The sequence below is a fragment of the Bufo gargarizans genome, chromosome 5, assembly GCF_014858855.1.
Source record: "Bufo gargarizans isolate SCDJY-AF-19 chromosome 5, ASM1485885v1, whole genome shotgun sequence".
In the NCBI taxonomy this organism is placed as follows: Eukaryota; Metazoa; Chordata; class Amphibia; order Anura; family Bufonidae; genus Bufo; species Bufo gargarizans.
The window spans coordinates 56,752,990-56,773,363 of NC_058084.1; the positions used below are offsets into that span (position 1 = coordinate 56,752,990).

Genomic DNA, 20,374 nt, shown 5'->3' on the forward strand with positions numbered 1-20,374 from the left:
TGTGTGCTTCTACGGTCGTGCCCCAAATTATACAACATGTCCTGTTCTTGTAGAGCCTGCACAAATTGTGGGACGCACACAGACCGCATCCGTATTTTGCCTGTCGTGTCCTGAATTCAGTAAAAAAAAAATATTTCAGCCTCGTGTTTTTTTTTGAAAACCCCATTCGCCTGTAACCGCAATGGACAATTTGTGATCGTTGTAATTTGAAGGTGACTTTGGGTCGCCACTGAGCTGCAGCCTAAGGCCTCTTTCATGCATCCGTGACAGGATTGTCAGTGGTTCACCCATGATGGATCCGTGTGTCCGTTTTTTTGCCCACCGTGTGTCATCCGTATTCCACAGACACTGCTAGACTGAAAACTAGGCCTCTTGTACAGAAACGTTGCGGACCCGCAATACGGCCACACAATACACGGGCACTGGCCCGTGTGCACTCCACATCACGGATTCGGACCCATTCACTTAAATTGGTCTGCAATCGCGGAGATGCGGAACGGAAGCACGGATCGGAACCCCACGGAAACACTACGGAGTGCTTCCGTGGTGTTTCTGTCTGTGCCTACGCACCACAAAAATATAGAACATGTTCTATTTTTGGATTTATTTTTTTTGCGATGCGGACGGATCACGGACCCATTCAAGTTGAATGCCTCTTGATCCGTCCCGGCCGACGCACGGACTTTGCCCGTGCATTGTGGAGCGTAAGTTGCGGTCCCAAATGCACGGAACGGACGCACAACGTTCGTGTGCAAGAGGCCTTAGTTTCTGGAGCGTCTCCTAGCAACCATCTGTGAAAACCACTGACAGAACATGGATGCCTTCTGTGCTGCGTCATTGGTTTTTCACAGACCCATAGACTTCGATGGGCGTGTTTATTCCACATCGTGCATGTCTCCGTGTTTTTTCCACCGGTCAGTGGAAAAATTAACTGATTGTGTAAAAAAACAGAACAATGTCATTCAGTGACGGTGCTCGTGGATTTCAGGCTTTACCTCATGCGGAGGTGAATAGCCTAACAAGTAGTGCTCTGGCCTTACTGTGGCAGCCATGTTGTGGTACCGGAGGGTACATCGAGTATGGACAGTGTTGACCTTGGTTCTGTCTGACACCTGTTCTAGTATTATATTCTGTCAGCAGTCCTTACTCTCCCACCCGACATAAAATAGCTGTTCAGCTGACAGGTGTCTCCCTCTGACCTCCCCATAAACATCAGCACACAAAATGGCCGACTGCATGGGTATTACAAGGGGGAAGACGGAGTGATGCAAGGTCCAGGCGTGGCACGCGGATTCCACACCGCAAATCTGTGGCAGGTTTAGAGTACGATGCGTCTGAGGTGTAAACATAAAAAACTTTACATTTAGTAGAAATAGGAGTTGTGGCTTTCGCTTTTTTTACTTTAAAACCCAGCAAAATCTGTATGCGACACAGACCCGGCCTTACGACCCCAGCTCGTGTCCCAGGCTAACGAATAAGCCAACATGGCGACATCCGGCTTTCCTGACGCTCTTTCACCTTGTCGACATCTCCAGTCAGTGGATCCCTTCCCAATGTCGTCCACATTAAAGCGAACATTCACTGAATCTGAATATATCTTTTTGATTATAGTTAAAAAAAAAAAAAAAAAAATTGCCGGTACATGATCATGGGTCGGCCATCTTGCCTGAGCTGCTTTTAACAGCATTTCGAGATTCGCTTTACAGTAGCCACAGAGGCACAATGGACAGGAGATGGCTAATTAAGTGTTGTGGGCATACTCTGTGACCTGTGCAGGGAAGGGGAGTAGATAAGCTGTGACCATCACTTGGTGTGAAGGGTGGATCTTTTGTTTTGTTATTTATTTTGTTATATATAATTGCCTGTCATTGTAATCCTGCTTGTGATGCTTGTGAGATGACTGCTGAGAAGTGATCCCTGCAAAGCAGGAAGTCTCAGCATTTTATTAGGCTTAGTGTTCAGTGTAAAAATTAAGTTTAAAAAAATCATAAATGGTGATATGAAACATTAAAAATAGCACCCCCAAAAAGTCTAAAATAATCATTCATAAAAACTTGATTTAATTAAGTTTGTTTTCCGATGACCTGTTGCCATAAACCTAAATCCTATGAAGCTTGTTGTCTTCTAGGACTGATAATGGGGACCATGACTACAGGGAGCGAGGGGCTACTTTACGTACATGTCTCAGTGGAGTGAAAACGTCCTTATGGTGGACTGTTTTTGTTTTTTATAAGTTTAACTAGTCTGGTTATCCTTTATTGTTTCTGTGTTAACGCATTTAGTTGTTTTCTCATCACAAAGCTATTTTTGTGGTTGGTAAATCGAGGTTTTTTGTTCCTAGTACAAAGAATCTGACAGATCTTACCTCATGGGAAAGTCTTCTTCTTGCCTCAGCCTGCCTGGCAATAAAATTCCTTACTTGTGCGGTGGGAATAGGATTGTTAGGACAGTTCAGATTCCATGTGGTTTCTCGTTAGTTGGGTCAACGGCATGACCAAGTTATGGAAGCCTATAGTCTTTGTGGACAGTAGGCTGCTGCTAGGGACAACGTTAGAATAGGGGCTGTAATTTCGAATTTTTGAGAAACCAAACTTCATCATACCTGGGTTCTTCTGCCAAAGCAAAGAGCTGAGGAACCGGATAAAGATGTACAGTCATAGTTTATTCATTCCTCCAAAAACTTCTTGCCTTTCTTTTTTTGTTGTGTTCCCAATAGCGTTGAGCGAAATTGTGTTTTTAAGTTCGGCGTGAAAGCTTTTGGGTTATCTAAGAATTCCATTATGGATTTCGCATACCATGGACCATAACGTATGGTCCCAAATGGATTCTGCTACTAAGGACCATAACTTATGGTCCGTGGTAGAGGAATCCATAACGGAATTCTTAGATAATTCCGAACCTTGTACGTCGAACTTGAAACACAAGTTCTCTCATCCCTAGTTCCCATCTTTACGAGGAAATAAGTGGAATCAACATGGACCGAAATATGGCTGTCAGATGTCTCTTCTAAAAACTGACTTTTGCTGTGACTTGAGTTGTAAGAATGGATAAGTTCCTGATTTAGACTGTTCAATGAGATCTCTTCTGGTTGGTAACGTTTGGTATTGGTGTTCTCTAACATTTTTAGTCATTGGATTCACTCATTCTCCACTGTGAATGTTTAATACATTTTATATAAATGTTTGCTTTGTGAGCGTTGGCATTTGAAGGCCCATCGGCATGGGTGACCTTCGAAGACAATTTGGTTGTCATATATATATATATATATATATATATATATATATATATATATATATATATATATTTTAAAGGTTTTAACTGTAAAGTTAGCTGTAGACCAATGTTCCCCAACTTGTAGTTCAGGCTGTGGGACATTGCTGTAGACTAATGACCAGAGTGAAGTTACCATAGTTTATGGTACTATGGCCCAGAATTGTTCTTAAGAGAAATCCAAAAGTTAAGTCTGGTTCATTGAAGTTTTCCAGCTCTGGTTGTGTATTGTTAGTGTGATGTCCAGTCTATTGACTCTGCAGAACGTATGTGGATCCTCCAACCCATAAGTAGATACGTTTGTGATAATTCCCTGGCTAGTTGGTGGGAAACTGTTTGGTATATGGTGGTTTAGAAATGAGATGTTTTGGATTGTAGATGTTTTCCCCGCTTTGGGTGCATAGTTTACTCTTTTTACTCTTCAGGACCAAAGGAGGATTGGGAGCCTTTGAGGGTCTGGTCTAGATCTTACGGTGAAGACCCCCTATGGAAAAGTCATCAGCCATAAAAAGTCCACATGACTTTACAACAAGCAATATGGGGTTAAAGAGGTCACTTAAAGGTGCCTATGCATCTTCAGCAGCTGTTGGCCTGGAACTCTCATTCAACCAACAGCTGGGGTACGACCACACAACGCAGTCGTGTGGCGCTTGTGAGCGGGTATGTAATGTTGATGGCCGTTAACAGTACAGACCGGCTGAACAATGCGGTCTCGTTAGCTTAATTTGAGCCTGCTGCGTCTCTTTTGGCCATGCGGTACTGGCACACAGTGCGGTCCTTGTCACCAGCACCGAGCCACTGCGCTGTGTGGTTGTACCCTTAGGCCTCATGGACGCGCCCGTAAGGGTTTTGCTGTCCACAAACCACCGATCTGAAAGAATACGGATCCCGACCCTCGCTTTCCTATTCCTCACATTGCTCTCTATTGTAGAAATACCTATTCTTGTCCGCAACACGGACAAGAATAGGGAATGTTCTGTCTTTCTGCGGAGCAGGTGAATGAACATACGGATACTGACAGCACGCGGTCTGCCCTATAGAAATGAACCGGTCCGCATACGAGCCACAAAAAATGCAGATCAGGTGCGAGCAAAAAATCTGGTTGTGTGCATGAGGCCTTATTTTTCCTGCTTCACCATACACGCGTATGCTCGGCTTAGCAGTGTGTGCAATGTGTTCCCAATGGCGACAGAGGAGTAAGGCTGGTCTCATACCTTTGGTGTGAATTCTGTCAGACAATGCAGCGTGCAGCAGTTTGTGTCCAGCCGATTGTCTGCCGCAATGCGAGCGGATCTCCGCCAGACCCCATTGTACTTATTGGGGCTGACGGGCATTCCGTTTGCATCTGGAGAATTCCAGCAGGCTGTTCTCTGCCGTAACAGCCTGCCGGAATTCACACCGCAGGTGTGAAACTAGCCTAAGGCCTCATGCACACGACCGTATGTATTTTGCAGTCCGTAAAAAATATGGATGACGTCCGTGTGCATTCCGTCCCTAATAGAACGGTCCTATCCTTGTCCGTAATGCGGACATGTTCTATTTTTTTGTGGAACGGACATACAGAAACGGAATGCTTACGAATAACTTTTTTGCGGACCGATTTGAAATTAATGGTTTCGTATGCAAAAAAACGGAACGGACACAGAAAGAAAATACGTTTGTGTGCATGAGCCCTTAGACTGAGGGACCATAACCATTGACGCCCCACCCAAAAATCATCTAAATGGCTTTGACCTTCTAGTTCAAGAAGCGTTAAGCCTCTTTGTACGAGAGGGTTTTCCGTATGGGTGCGATGCATGAATTGAACGCACTGCACCCGCACTAAATCCTGACCCAGTCATTTCTATGGGTCCGTGTGCATTCCATTTCCGTATGTCTGTCTGTGTTTCCATTCCGCAAAACAAGACAAGGATAGAGGGACTGTTCTATTAGGGGCCAGCTGTTCTGTTCCAAAAAAATACGGAATGCACACGGACGTCATTCGTATCTTTTGCAGAAGGCCAAATACGTAGTCGTGTGCATGAGCCCTTGTCGTGGCTTGCAAAAAATACAGATGGCGTCCGTGTGCATTCCATATTTTTCGGAATGGAACAGCTGGCCCCTAATAGAACGGTCCTAACCTTGTCCGTAATGCGGACAATAATAGGACATGTTTTATTGTTTTGCGGAATGGAAATACAGACATACGGAAATGGAATGCACACTGAGTTAATTCCGTGTTTTTTTTTTTTGAAATGAATGGTTCTGCATACGATCAGCGAAATTAATGGTTCTGCATACGATCAGCAAAAAAAAAAAACGGAACGGACACAGAAAGAAAATACGTTTGTGTGCTTGAGCCCTTAATGTTACATTAGTCAGAATAATATCGGTGCCACTTAATCTCGTGACTTCCTTCAGCTTCGCGTTTCGTCTACATTCGGGCAGATGCCTTTTAATCGATCACTGTGGGGCCTCTTGCACACGACCGTATGTATTTTGCAGTCCGCAAAAAACGTATCCGCAAAAAATACCGATGACATCCGTGTGCATTCCGTATTTTGCGGAACGGAACAGCTGGCCCCTAATAGAACAGTCCTATCCTTGTCCGTGATGCGGACGATAATAGGACATGTTGTTCTAATTTTTAGCGAAACGGAATGCTAACAGATTAGCTTCGTTTTATTTAGAAATTTTTTTGCGGACCCATCGAAATGAATGGTTCCATATATGATCCCCAAAAAAAAACGGAACTGGCACAGAATGAAAATACGTTCGTGTGCAAGAGGCCTCACTGATTAACTCTTTCAGCACTGTGACACCTGTTCTGTCGCCGTCCTCCTCAGGCTTTTCCTTACGTTAATTTACGGGGCTCCAGCACTGCAGTGACTTATTACATTCTGGGCACATTGCAGAGTTGGAGCCGTGGGAAGTTGATGCTGCAGTGTATGTCAGCGAATAGACATTAGGGCAATGGGGAGGCTGGCGATTTAAAGGGATATTAAAAAGACGCCTGTTTGAAGCTTCTAGAAAGACAGGTATGAAAGCATTGAATCTAGATCCTGTTTTATCTCTACTTACATTGTGCAGTTTTTTATTTTTTTATTTGGTCATGTTCATACTGATCGCCCGCAGAGCTGCCTTCACCAAAGGTAACGTCTGTCTGCCACCTGCATAAAAGCAGCTGTCGATGAGATCATTGATCCGGTCGCTATCGGACACGCGCCAAAAATCAATCTATAGACAATGGCATCAGCTGTTTATTGACGGCTCTGGTGTGGAGTGCAGCTGTCTCCTGTGGGGCTTATCGCAGGCCGACCCAGCTGGCGAGCACGTTACACGATCAGGTTCACGTTGGTCAGTCCGGCGAGCGTACGAATGTGTGATTGCTGGTCAGTCTCGAATATTCCTCAACTTTTTGAGATCGCAAGTGTTGTCGTAAGCCCACCGTAGACTATAGTGGATTGTTCGGGATTACAAAAAACTGCTGAGTTGCAATACCGTATACAACCTGGGGAAAGTTGTGGCGCTGTTCTTATTGAAGACCACAACCCTGTTTTCTAAAGTTTAAAAAATTGCCTGTAAGGTTTAGGTTTTAAGATGGTCTCCTGCACATGACCCTATCCGTTTTTGCAGTCTGCAAATCGCAGACACACAAAACACGGATACTGTCCCGATAGCCTGCAGCCATATTTTTTGTTTTGTTTACTCCTTCCCAAATGTCTGCAAAACGGACAAGAATAGGACATGTTTTTTGCGGTGTTGCGGCCCAGACTTACGGATGCGGCCAGAACAGGAGTGTGCTGTCCACATCTTTTGCGGCCCCGTTAAGGTGAATGGGTATGAATCTGATCCGCCAAAAATGTGGTTCGGATGCGAGCCGAAACCACGGTTATGTGCATGAGCCATTACTCTGTCCTTACCTATGGGACAAGTGAACTGATTGTGGTGATTCCGGCCATTTTGAGTAGCCGTCCTTTAAAAATGTAATGCCAACGCGTAATTCATAGAGCTGGAAAGTTTTGACCAATGTCGGCCATGCATACAAGCGTGTGGCGTGATCGGCCGATCCTTTGCCTTTTTGCACAAGCTGGTCGATGCTGTTTAAGTGTATGGCCGGCATCAGACCTGATCGTGAGGGGTAAAGATGTCCATTCGCTTTAGATGAAACTGGGCTGAGCGCTCTGAAATTTCGTAACCTGTACTTGAACCATGAACTCGACAGCAGATGTCGGGCATGTTGTTCCTAGGAGAGATAAGCCGGTGCCAGAGACCCTCTCCCCATTGAAATAACCCTAAATACTTGGCCAAGCCCAAGAAGGTGAAGCAACTATTGGCCTACAGCCTGTTAAAGGGAACCTATCAAAAGATATTTACCCCTCCCTCTCCCAAAACGCCATCAGTACCCGCCAATTCTACTCATCTATTCTCTAAAGTAGGACCTCATTATGGTTCCACATGTTGTATGCAAATCTAGGTCCCTGAAGTCCAGGAGGTTGAAATGTGGCCAAACAAAGTCAAGGTCTTCGTGCCCGAATCCCACCTCTTCTGGCTCGATTGAAGTCCCTGAGAACAGGGACGCGCACTGTGCATGCGCAAGGATTTGTCCTGGCTGATAATGACGTTCCCTGTCCTCGGGGATGTCGATCAAACCAGGAGGAGCAGGATTTGTCGCATGGAGACCTTGACTTCTTTTGGCCACGTTTTCACCTCCATGACTTCAGGGACCTAATACGCATATGGCACGGGGAGGCGTCAAAGTTTTTGTCAGCTCGAGGACTAAATTTTGGGTGTTGGTGGCAGATCGGAAAGAAGGGCCTGGGTTGGATCTTTTGGCCTGTGACCAACCTAGGCTCCGGAATGGCCGACTAGAAAGCAAACTCTCAGCCAGAGTTGGCAGGAGGCTTTACAGTCCTCCTGAGCTAAGAAATAAAAATGAAAAAAAAGTATTTTATTTTTTATTTTTTCATTTATACGCTTTTTATTCCAACTATAAATGGCTTAGAAACTAAATAACTTGATATTTCGGCTAAACTATTCTGTAAATGAGATCTGTGACCTCCGCGTTGTTATGGTGGACGCGTCTCGAGTGCCTGACACGGCTCAACCTGGTTAAGCTGTTATGTGCGGCCGCCGTTCTGTAGAAGGTGTGAATGGAAAGCAGCAGTTGTTATGATTGTGGATAGGTTGATTGTATCAGACGTCTCTATTTATTCTTATGTAAAATGGGGATCGGCGGAGACGCGATCCTATAATCTGTTAAACAATCTCCCCCGTCACTCGCTGCGAGGGCCTTTATGAAAAAGCAATTTGCACCGTAACATTGGAGAGGAGATGCTGCGCCCGCTGATTGGTCCTTCTGCGGTTTTTGTAAGGCGTTTTGTACCAGAGCGATGATTAGAGGGTAAAGTGAAGGGCCGGGAACGGTGAAATACAAATTATATTAACCCCTTCTGAGGGGAGTGGGGGTGCGGATTCCACCAGAGCTCCCAGGGTAGAACGCTGCTTGTAGGTGGACATCTGAGCAGGTCCTGCCGGTGATGAAAGCTCCTGGAAAACAGGTTACGACTAAGGCTACTTTCACACTAGCGTTCGGGGCTCCGCTTGTGAGTTCCGTTTTTGAAGGCTCTCAAGCGGCCCCGAACGCATTCTGAATGGATGCGGATCCGCTCAGAATGCATCAGTCTGGCACAGTCTGTCCTCCACTCCGCTCAGCAGGCGGACACCCGAATGCTGCTTGCAGCGTTCTGGACGGATCAAACGGATCCGTCCAGACTTACAATGTAAGTCAATGGGGACGGATCCGTTTGAAGGTGACACAATATGGTGCAATTTTCAAACTGATCCGTCCCCCATTGACTTTCAATGTAAAGTCTGGACGGATCCGTCTGACTAACTTTCACACTTAGACTTTTTTCTGAAATATAATGCAAACGGTTCCGTTCTGAACGGATCCCATCGTTTGCATTATAGGAGCGGATCCGTCTGTGCAGACACCAGACGGATCCGCTCCAAACGCAAGTGTGAAAGTAGCCTTAAAGGTGTCCTGTTAAAGGGGTTGTACAGGATTGGAAAAACATGGCTGCCTTCTTAGAGCCTGTGTGCGGTATTGCAGCTCGCCTCATTCAGATTATTTTTATTTTTTTAATTTTATTATTCTGTACACGCCCCTTTAAATTTACTTCTAGGGGATCTTTTTGATGAACTGTGGCAGAAAGTTCTTTTAGGAAGCCCCTATGTACATTTTGTATGCCGGAACGCTTGGGGGGGGGGGGGGGGGGAAGCATGCGGTGGCCACAGACGTGTTTAGCTCTTCTGCTTGGTGGGAGGACTTCCTGTCCTGGAAGGGGTTGAGCGCTCCTTCAAGATATGCTCAGCCTTGCGTGTCTCTGCAGCGCCATTAGGGAAAGGTCGACCTGGAGGAAACGAAGGCCCTCGGAGACGTTACTGTCCTGACGCATCTTCTCATGAGGGCTCTGCTTTCAGGGGCATTTCCTGAGCGTGAAATAAAGATACTGTAAAAATGACTAAGGGCTCATGCACATAAAAACAGATCCGCAAAACATTCGGATGACGTCCGTGTGCATTCCATATTTAGCAAAAAAAAATGCTTAAAGGATTTCTCCAGGTTACGGACATTGATGACTTAGGCCTCTTGCACGCAACCGTGTGTGTCCCGTGGCCGTATTGCGGCCTGCATACGGCGGGTCCCTAATACACGGGGCACCGGCCGTGTGCATTCCGCATCAAGTGATTATTCTGATATTACTGACCTGTCCGGAGGATATGTGGTCAATATCTGTGGCTTGGAGAATCCCTTTAATGCAGACACATGGAATACGCGCAGAGTCATTTCCGTTTTTATGTGACCACCCCCCACTTCCTCCCCCTTACTGAAGTGAATGGTTCCACATACGGGCCGCAAAAATATATATATTCGCGTGCATGAGCCCTTAGGGTCTTTGGTCCCACTGAAATGCATTGACTTCATGTGTCCCAGATCAGGTCGCCTGCCTGAGGCCTATCACTAATGGTCCTATGGGGGGGGGGGGGGGGGGGGGGGCTGGGCCTTTACCAGTGTCACTCGATGTCAAGTCAGAGATTTTAAAGTGCAGTGGCCCTTTAAATCTAGCTTCTAGTATAAGGGGTAGCTAGTGGCCTCTCTGGTCGGACGGGTTTGTATGGCCGGTTTCTTCCCTGGAATTCTTGGCCTGGTCCCTGAGCTGCATCTGTGCTGCGAGGACAGTTTCTGCTGAATATAGAACAAGCCTGGCTTTGCTCGTCGTTGTGGGATGTGCCGCTCCCCTGCCAGCAGTGACATCACAAGATCTCCATGACTCATCGGCTCAGCTTTATTTTTACACACAGACGCAGTTCTGCCTGCTCCGAGGACAGCTGGATGCCAACAAATATGGCCGCCTTTGCCGCTTCCTCTGCTTTTCTTGAGTCCTGAGTGGCAACTTTTTCCTAGGGGGGGCAGAAGTGCAGGAGCCCCTGGGGCCTTGCCGTTACTTCCAGAGGCTCTGCTCTCTCTGCAACGGCCGCGCCCTCTGCCCTTTGACAGGGCCAGATGTGATGATGTTTAGGCTAGGGCTGCACGACGACATGTGAATGTCGCGCGACAACTTTTATAATGATAGTCTATGGTGCCGCGCTGCGACTCGACAGTCGCAGGAAAATCCATCTTGGATGGATTTTTTGCTACGGTCGTGTCGCAATCGCAGTGTGACACCATACATAGACTATCATTATAAAAGTCGTCGTGTAGCTCTAGCCTTTTGCAGCCTGGCCCCGTCAATCAAAGTGCAGAGGGTGCAGCAGTTGCAGAGAGAGCAGAGCCTCTAGGTGTAACGGTAACGCCCCCGTTGCTCCTAGAGGCTCATCTGCATATATTAAAGCATCATATTTCTCAGCAGTGCGGGCACATATGAACATGGGACCAACACAGATGCCTTCAGCTGCCAAGCGCTGTAACAGGTCAGCCAGTGTCATAGGTACAAAACTGCTGACAGATGCCTGCCTAACACCTCCATTGAGAACAAAAGGATTGGGCGTGCTGAAATCTGATATGTCCGATCCTTCTTCTTTTTTTTTTTTTTTTTTTTTTTTTTTTACCCTCTCTCTCTCTGATGTCTGTTGAGGAACACATGATGTGACTCCATACACATGTCTGCCGGTCCTGGCGAACTCGGGGTGTTCTCGTAACAGGATCCCCTCCTCGGCGCTAATCACAGGCTTGTAATACTATTCCTATATATTAGTTGGTCAGTGGTAACCCCCCCTCCCCCCTACTGCGCATATGTGGCCACTAATGATGCCTTTCTTTGTCACATGACCAGGCGGCTATACTGAAACAGCAGGTGGCGGCACCAGTTTGTCTCCTCGTGCCTCCATCTGATTGTGCATTTATGTGACCCTAATCACCGGGACCCCCCCCCCCCCCACACACACACACACACACACACTAGTAAAATGCACCACTACCTCCGTATCGGTGAAATGTCCTGGCTTTTTTTTATTTTTTTATAAAAAAAATTGAAATTAAAAAAATGACACAAAAAAAAGCCCTTCTTTTTCAGCACGGCAACTAGAAGACGGGGGAATATTCCCGATGGGATGATCCGTTACGCCTCCTGATTGCAGTCTGCTAGGCAACTGCTAGGAAACAAAATGGCTGCTGCTTTCGTCAAGCGTCGTGGTCAGAGAGCGGATGCAGCCGAGATTCTTCTTAACCCTTTCACACCAGAGCTTGACCCGATGAATAGGAAGCCGTTTTTTTTTGTTTTTTTTAAGGCGGTTTATTGGTTGGGCCTGAGCTGGTGCAGCGAGGCCAGGATTTAATGAGCGTGCCTTCCATGAGGCCCTTAAAAAAGAAAAATCAGTATTTTTCCACAGCCTTAAATGAAACGGCGGCATATGGTCACGCAGCCTTCTCTGGCAGCGAGCGGATTTGTCATGTGGGACCTTACTGGCATTCTCTGCATGAAAGCGCAGTTCAATGGTCAAGTGATTTCCTGTGCCGAGCTCCCAGTTTCTCTTTGTCAAGTTTAGTGGTTTGTAGTATCCTGGTCGTTTAAAGTTTCTGCTTGTCTCGTCGTTTTTTATTTTTGTATTTTTAATATTTTTGTGTTTTAACGTTAAATGTTTAGTTTACATTCAGTTGAAATGTACGGTACGTTCCTAAATGTAGCCTTTTTTTTAACTTTTTAATCTTTTTTTCTTTCATCTGAAGCCACTTTTTTACTGGCAAAAAACTGCATCGTAGGTAAATGAAGTCAGGATTTAGTTGGCGATATGTACACATTCACGTTATAGTACTGAGAAAAAGGCCAAATTGGCTTTGTAGTTTTTCAGCATTTCCACTCATGCAAACGACTGTATTTTGCGGGCTGCAAAAAAAAAACAAAAAAACACGGATGACGTCCGCGTTGCATCCGTTAATTTTTTTGCGGATCCATTGTAACAATACCTGTCCTTGTCTGCAAAACAAACAATAGGACGTGTTCTATTTCTGCTATTTAAAAAAAAATATATAAATTTTTGTGACCCCGTTGAAATGAATGATTCCGCGCATGGGCTGACACCGACAAAAAAAATACGTTTGTGTGCATCAGCCCTTTGCTTGCTTATTAAATTTTATTTGAATTATTTTTAAAAATGTTAACTTTTTTTTTTATTATTAATGTGTAAAGAGTCAAATCTAGAATTGTACAAAAAAAATTCACTAGACCTTTTTGCTTCTGGACGCAGTCTGTCCGAAGTAGTAAGCCGAGCCGGCCGCACAACGACATTTGTTGCATGGCAAAAAAGGGTACAGCTACACGGCGACATGTCGCGTGACTCTTTGTAATCCTAGTCAATGGTGTCGCAATGTGACATGCTACAGCAACTCGACAGTCGCAAAAAAGATCTGGATGGATTTTTTTGCGACTGTCCTGTCGCAGTGCGGCACCATTGACTATCATTACAAAAAAATGTCTGTTTGTAGGGAAGCTGAATATCGCCGCCTTAAGGGCTTGTTCACACCGTGGGTTTTCTGCCCCGAGACCAGACAGAATCCGCCTCCCATTTTTGAGTAAGACTCTGAGCGGACGTTCATAGGGCCACAGTATTTTTCTTTTTTTTCTTTGAATTCTAAACCAAGTCAAGAAAGGACATGTCTCTTCATGGCGCAGTTTCCGTACACAAACTACCTGGAAAGCTGAGGGCGGCCGCTCGCCCTGTTGGATGGCGCTAATACCACAGGCATCCGAAGCAGCAGCAGAAATCTGAGGGTCCTTTGGATTTCTGCAGTGTGAACATACCTTTAGGGCAACCATACATTATCTTTCGGACAACAGCTATGTCTCAGACTCCCTCCCAGTTCCTCGGCTGAAGAAAGCCGCAACCAGACGCTTCTGGCACCAGCTTATCTTCCGGGAGAACAAAAAGATCTGGCAAAAATATTGATCCTCCTCTCCCTCGACGCCATCTGTCAGGTGGGAGTCAGGAGCTCCCCAAACACAGACTGATGAGTATGGGGGCCATTAGGCCTTCTTCGCTCAGGCTTATTTATTTTATTTTTTTATTTCATTTATTTGTTTAAAAAAGTGGCATGAATTTTAGGTGTTTTGTTGCTTTATTTTTATTTTTTTAAACAAACAAACATATTTTTCTGGTGTTTTCAAATATTATAGAGCAGCTTGTGTGAAAACCGGCTGTTCTGGCACCGCATTACGGATGCAGACCCATTCACTTCAATGGGTCCGCAATCTGGAAGGTCTGTGCGTAAAGGGGGCACGGGACTCCACGGAAGCACTACGGAGCGCTTCTGTGGGGTTTCTGTCCATGCCACCTCACCGCTACTTTTTTGTGCTGCGGACCGTTGGATGCGGATCGCGGACCCCATGGGCCTGGACGGTACATGGTTGTGTGCATGAGCCCTTAGATTGTTTACGCTCCCTTTATGCCACCTCCTTAATATTAAAAATAAATAAATACCTGACCACTTCATCAAGTTTTTTTTTTTTTCCCAAGCCAGAGGACGTGCTAGTCATCGCGCAGAGTCTCGTTCTCAGACCCACGTTAGCCGCCTTATGGTGGGTGTTTTTGGGTTCGGTAGCTTTTAAAAAAATTAAAATAAAACCTTGAGCGTCATTAGAAATGTGTGAAGAAGGGTTTTATAGTAAAATGTTATGTTGACCGCCCTTCCAGAGAGTGCTCCACCATTTATGGACTTTCCTCTGACCATCCAGTAATCCAGAATCTTTGCTAATTCAGTACCTGTCTCTGCCCACTGACGCCAGCTTATCATTTTGCTGGTAATCGGTAATTGCGAGTACTGCCCCCGCTTTCTGCTCCTTCTCTGCTCTTCGTTTTGTGCCATTTCAGATGATAGACTGAGACAGACTGGTTGCGATGAAATATTCTGCTTGACAACCCCATAGAAAAGTTTGGTTGCCAACAGTCCTGAAGTTGAAGGGAGTATCTTTTAATTTTCAGAGACCATCCCGGTAAATTCAGGCTGTCCCGACTCAACAAAAGGGCGGGGCTGCTGTAAGCTCCGCCCATAATTTGGCTGATCCTGTGTGGGTTTGACTGTTCCCAGGGGCGGGGCTTAAATGATCTGAATTTACTAACTGCAATGTTGCGAAGCCTGGAAAAGACTATAGTTGTACGTGCTGTATCCCTAGCAACGACTGTCCGTTGGTCTTGTAGAATTTTTTTAATTCATTTTTTATTAGTAAAAAAAAAAATGTAAATCTTGGAAAACTGGTGGATTTGTTGCAGAAATATCAGCAACGGACTCTTTTACCTGGATGGGGCGTGCAGAAATCCATGCACATGCTACAGAAACAATCCCATTCAGACGAAGGGAGCGTATAGTCATGGAAATTTCTGCAACGAATCTGCCGCATGTGAATTTACCCCTACTGCTACATTTCGCGAATGGGAGGGGGGAATTGTCAGCCATGTTACTTAGACATCTGATAAATGCTTTTCAAGTGGTCGCAAAACTGTCTCTTTAATGGAGAAAATCGGAATATTGAAATCTCTTAATTTTAACAGCCACTTGTAAATGAAGATCTGATGTCCGTCACTACAGCTGGTTACAAAAGAAAGAGACCTGAGGTTATGTTTCCATGCCGCCGAAAATGAATCTTTCCGAGGCTGCATCCTCTGCGGCGTGATTTTACTTCAGGGGCTCCAGCTGTTGTGAAACTACAACTCCCAGCGTGTTCCATTCCCGCCTATGGGAGTTCCAAGCTAGTGTACATGTTGGGAGATGCTGACCCCTGACTCGGGCCTCTCGCACACAAAGGATTTTTTTTTCCGTTCCGTTTTTGCGGATTCCGTATGCGGAACCATTTATTTCAATGGTTCCGCAATATGTTTCCGTATTTCCGTTCCGCTGAAAGATAGAACTTGTCCTATTATTGCCCGCGAATAACAATCCGTAGCTCCATTCAAGTCAATCGTTCCGCAAAAAAAACAAAAAAAAACAGAATGCATCTGTATGTCTTCCATATCCGTTCTGCTTTTGCGGAACCATCTATTGAAAATGTTATGCCCAGCCCAATTTTTTATGTACTTACTGTTTAAACATTATTGTATGCTTCCGTTTGCGATCTGCAAAAAACGGATCACTAATGGAATGGCAAAACTGAACGGAACGAAAACGGAAACCCTACAGAAACCAAAAAAAAGAAAAACCGATCCGTTTAAAACTGACCGCAAAACCATACGGTCGGGTGCAAGAGGCTTTAGAGAAATAATTACTTTGAAGTGGAGGAAGGAGGACATTAGGGCCTTGTTTTCTTTTTAAAGGGTGTTGACTCCGTGTTGACATGAATTGGGGGGGGGGGGGGGGGGCTGGGAGAGCAGGTTTTTTTAAGATGTTTTGAGTGTGAGTGTTATTGGATGGATTCTCCTTTGACGTCCGTAGGGGTTTTCATTTAGAAAATGAGCCTCTTCAGTCGCCTTTATGATGCTAAGGAGTCATGTGGCTAATTAGCACATCACAAGCTGGACAAATGGCTGAATGTGATGTGGGGGGGGGGGGTGTTATGTAGGTCTGACCGTGTTATATTGAACTGTTCAGACATCACTGTCATCCAATATCGGGAGGAAGTGTTGTACAAGGGGCTGTATTAACCTGTAAAGTTTGGTCAGATGGCTAATTTGAAACTGGCCTCAGATAAGTTGAGGCCTCCAGTATAAGTTTCTTCTCAGACCTCAGATATGGTATGCCTAGTTGTGCAGCGCACTCCCTGGCATTTATGGTTTGTTCTCCCCAGGTGGGAAAAATCAAACAACCTAAAAATTTTTACTGTACTTGGGCTATGTTCACATTTATAATGGAAGCTACGATGTCATTCCCATACTGTTGTATGACTGATGCTCTCTACGGACCACATTTGGCTCTTTTGCTGCTCCGTTGTGGTGCCTGGCGTCTTAGTCTACTTTCACACTGGCGTTTTGGCTTTCAGTTTTTGTGAGATCCGTTCAGGGCTCTCACACGCGGTCCAAAACGGATCAGTTTTGCCCTAATGCATTCTGAATGGAAAAGGATCCGCTCAGAATGCATCAGTTTGCCTCCGTTCTGCTTTGGAGGCGGACACCAAAACGCTGCTTGCAGGGTTTTGGTGTCCGTCTGACAAAACTGAGCCAAACGGAGACACAATGTAAGTCAATGGGGACAGATCCGTTTTCTATGACACAATCTGGCACAATAGAAATCGGATCCGTCCTCCATTGACTTTCAGTGGTGTTCAAGATGGATCAGTCTTGGCTATGTTTAAGATAATACAAACGGATCCGTTCTGAACTGATGCAGACGGTTGTATTATCTGAACGGATCCATCTGTGCAGATCCATGACGGATCCGCACCAAACGCGAGTGTGAAAGTAGCCTTATCTGGAAGAAAAGTTACGCCTGTCTAATATAAATGAGGGGGGAAAAAAACTCCACTTCGTCACAAAGAGTGAGGGTGCATGTGACCATAGGGTCAAACACTGGTGATATCTATTGTATGTGGGTTGGCGCTGTTCACACTTGCTTTAGTTCCTTACAGTCAAGCTTCTGTTGCTTTTTGATGATCAGAAAAGTGTAGGATACCCACAGCGCTATCTATTGAATAGTGGCTGGGTTTGGTATTGCATCTCGGTCCCATTCACTTGAGGGCATGTGACCGAGGAACGTGATATCACTGGGCTAGGCTAAGCTGTGAAAAGCGGCAGTGCTAGTGCCAGTCAGATACTGATGACCTATCCAGAGAATAGGTTATCAGTATAAAAGTCTCTAAAAACCCCTTTAAGAAAGTAATGGATCAGTCAGGATTCTTTCAGGTATCTTGCACTTTTCTGATAAACTAAAACCATGGAGTGCTCCAAAGGATTGGTCATTATTTAAAAAGTGTTGGAAAACCCCGTTGAGGACTAGTTTTGGTATTTGAAGGGGTTTTCTGGCCTTACACCCCTATTTATTCTGACCCTGGACCGTGATTTGTCTAAAACAAGAAACCCTCATCTGCTCCCTGCCGAGATGTTCATCAAATTTTTATATATTTTTTTAAAATCTTTCCTTCGACATAGGCATACGAGGATTTGTTTTATAAAGGGCGACATATATTTTGAATGATGCCATTTTTGGAATACCTGTATTGTAAAACCCTTTACATTTTATTTATTTTTTTTTAATACGCATTTACGCCATTGTTTTTAGGTTTTGTTAGCGCAGTAAAAATGACATCATAACTTTTTATCTGCCGATCTGTACGGGGTTGGAGATATCAACTTTCTATGGTTTTTGTTCTGTTTTACAATTTAAAAAAAAAATAAAGAAAAAGCAATCTAGCTGAACAGGATGGATAGGAATAGACACTTCACAGGTTAACCGGCTCTGTAAGGTGTGTCACTGGCAGGCAGCAAATTCATGCGGGATTTCCGGGGGTGTGGTTTTTTTTTGTTTTTTTTTTGTTTTTTTTTCCTTTTGAATGTGTGCAAAAATACTCGTCCGCTAAGGAAAAGATTGTGTTTTGTTATTGGAAAGTATACTTGCTAAGGGTTTCTAGGGTAAATTTAGGGATTCTACAAAAAAAGCGCCTTGTGGCGGTATATGGGCAGTAATGGCGCATTAAGTTGAGAACCTACCAGCCACATCTTTGTTTTGGCCTTGTGGAACCCGTCTGAGGTGTGTGTGATTCCCAGCTCTTATATTCACATAGTCGCCGTCCTAAACCGCGCAGTAATGGTTGACACGTAGGAGAATCGTAGTCGCCAATAATACATTTAGCGGACGACGTGAAACTTCTGGGTCTTCTGGGGTATGTTTGTGGGGGGGGGGGGGTGTCATTATTGTCCAGGATTGGAAAAACATGGCTGCTTTCTTCGAGGAATAGTGTTACGTGGCGTCTCTCTGGCATTAAAGTGAATGGAACTGTACTGCAGTACCGCACACGGCCTCTGGACAGGTGAGGCGCTGTTTGTGTAAGAAAGCAGTAATTTTATAGTCCCTTTTTAAAGGGGTTTTTCAGGAGTGGAATATTGATGACCTATCTTTTGGATAGGTCATCAATACCTGATTGGTGGGGGTCCGACTCCAGGCGCCACTTGTTGATCAGCCATTTGGTGAGCGCCGCAGCCTCTCCTTAGGCCAGTGAAGTCTTGTTCGTCAGTCACGTGGCCTAGGCGCAAATCACTTCCATTTAAGTGAATGGACTTGGGCTGCAATACCAAGTACAGCCACTATAAACGGCGCTGTGATGAGGCCGCAGCTGCGGGGCCTGATCAGTGGCGGACCCACCCCCACAATCATATATTGATGACTTAGGCCTCTTTCACACTACAGGTTGTTTTTTTCCGTTTTGCGGGCCGTTTTTTGCATTCCGTATACAGAACCATTCATTTCAATGGGTCCGCAAAAAAAACGGAATGTACTCCGTATGCATTCCGTTTCCGTGTCTCTGTTCCGTGCAAGGATAGAACATGTCCTATATTTGGCCGCAAATCACGTTCCATGGCTCCATTAAAGTCAATGGGTCTGCAAAAAAACGGAATGCATAAGGGAATGCATCAGTATGTCTTCCGTATCCGTTCCGTTTTTTGCGGAACCACCTATTGAAAATGTTATGCCCAACCCAATTTGTTATATGTAATTACTGTATGCTGTATATGCCATACGGAAACAAAAAAACGGAACAACGGATCCGTGAAAAATGGACCGCAAAACGCTGAAATAGCCATACGGTAGTATGAACGAGGCCTTACCCTGAGGATATATATGGTAATATACTGAACGCGGCAAAGAGAACCATGTATATAGTGGGGACTAATGTCTGTGGACCCTCCGTGGGTGACCTGAGGAGTCCCCTGGAGGACTATTAATCCGGAATTCCGGATGTCATTTTATGTTAGCGGAACGTTTGTAACCATTTATTCTTCATTTCAGGTCGGGCTGTAGAATGTGGCTGGACGTGTCTGAGAAAAGAAGCCCCTCGTAACCAAGGTGTCCGTGGTATGTAGCCCTCTGTTCTTAGTTTTTTAGATTTTACCTAATGATTGGAATTTAAAGGGGTTGTCCCACTTCATAAAATAGGTTTTATCTAATCTATTTACCCCCACACAACATATCTTCCTATCCATGTTATTATCCAAAAGCTACCTTTCATTCAAAAAATCATGTAAAGCGATTCCTTTGTTGTTTTCTGTATCCCATGGATACGGCCTCTTTCGTCCGGCCGCATCGCTGTGCCGCGCCTGCGCACAACAGCTGAACAAGTACTCGGGCCGCCTCTCCATTCTTACAAGTACGCGCACGCCCGCGCATGCGCAAATACAGCAGGCGGGTGCCGGAATCAAATAGCCGGCACCCGACCTCTATGACAGGGAGCGGGACCTTAGGGGTTAACTGCCGCTGATCGCAGCCCCCTATCATAGAGGTCGGGTGCCGGCTATTTCACTCCGGCACCCACCTCCTGCATTTGTATTAACATTGGTGGCGCAGTGCGCCCCCCCCCCCCCCCAGTATAATATACATTCTGTGCGGCCACCCCCCCCCCCCCAGTATAATATACATTGAGGGCGCCCCTCCCCCTCCCCAGTATAATATACATTCAGTGCGGCCACCCCCCCCCCCCCCAGTATA

General features: G+C 45.4%; 1 protein-coding gene across 3 annotated transcripts in view; it reads left to right on the forward strand.

Moving 5' to 3' along the window:
- Positions 1-20,374, forward strand: part of ZHX2 (zinc fingers and homeoboxes 2) — a 46,060-nt gene that overhangs the window by 3,124 nt on the left and 22,562 nt on the right. For 2 of the 3 annotated variants that reach the window (XM_044293062.1, XM_044293064.1), the window contains exon 2: positions 19,679-19,744. The gene's annotated coding sequence lies outside the window, so the exon portion shown is untranslated. Of the gene's footprint in view, positions 1-18,584; positions 18,702-19,678; positions 19,745-20,374 lie in introns of those variants that run through there. The other variant, XM_044293063.1, reaches the window with a different exon arrangement.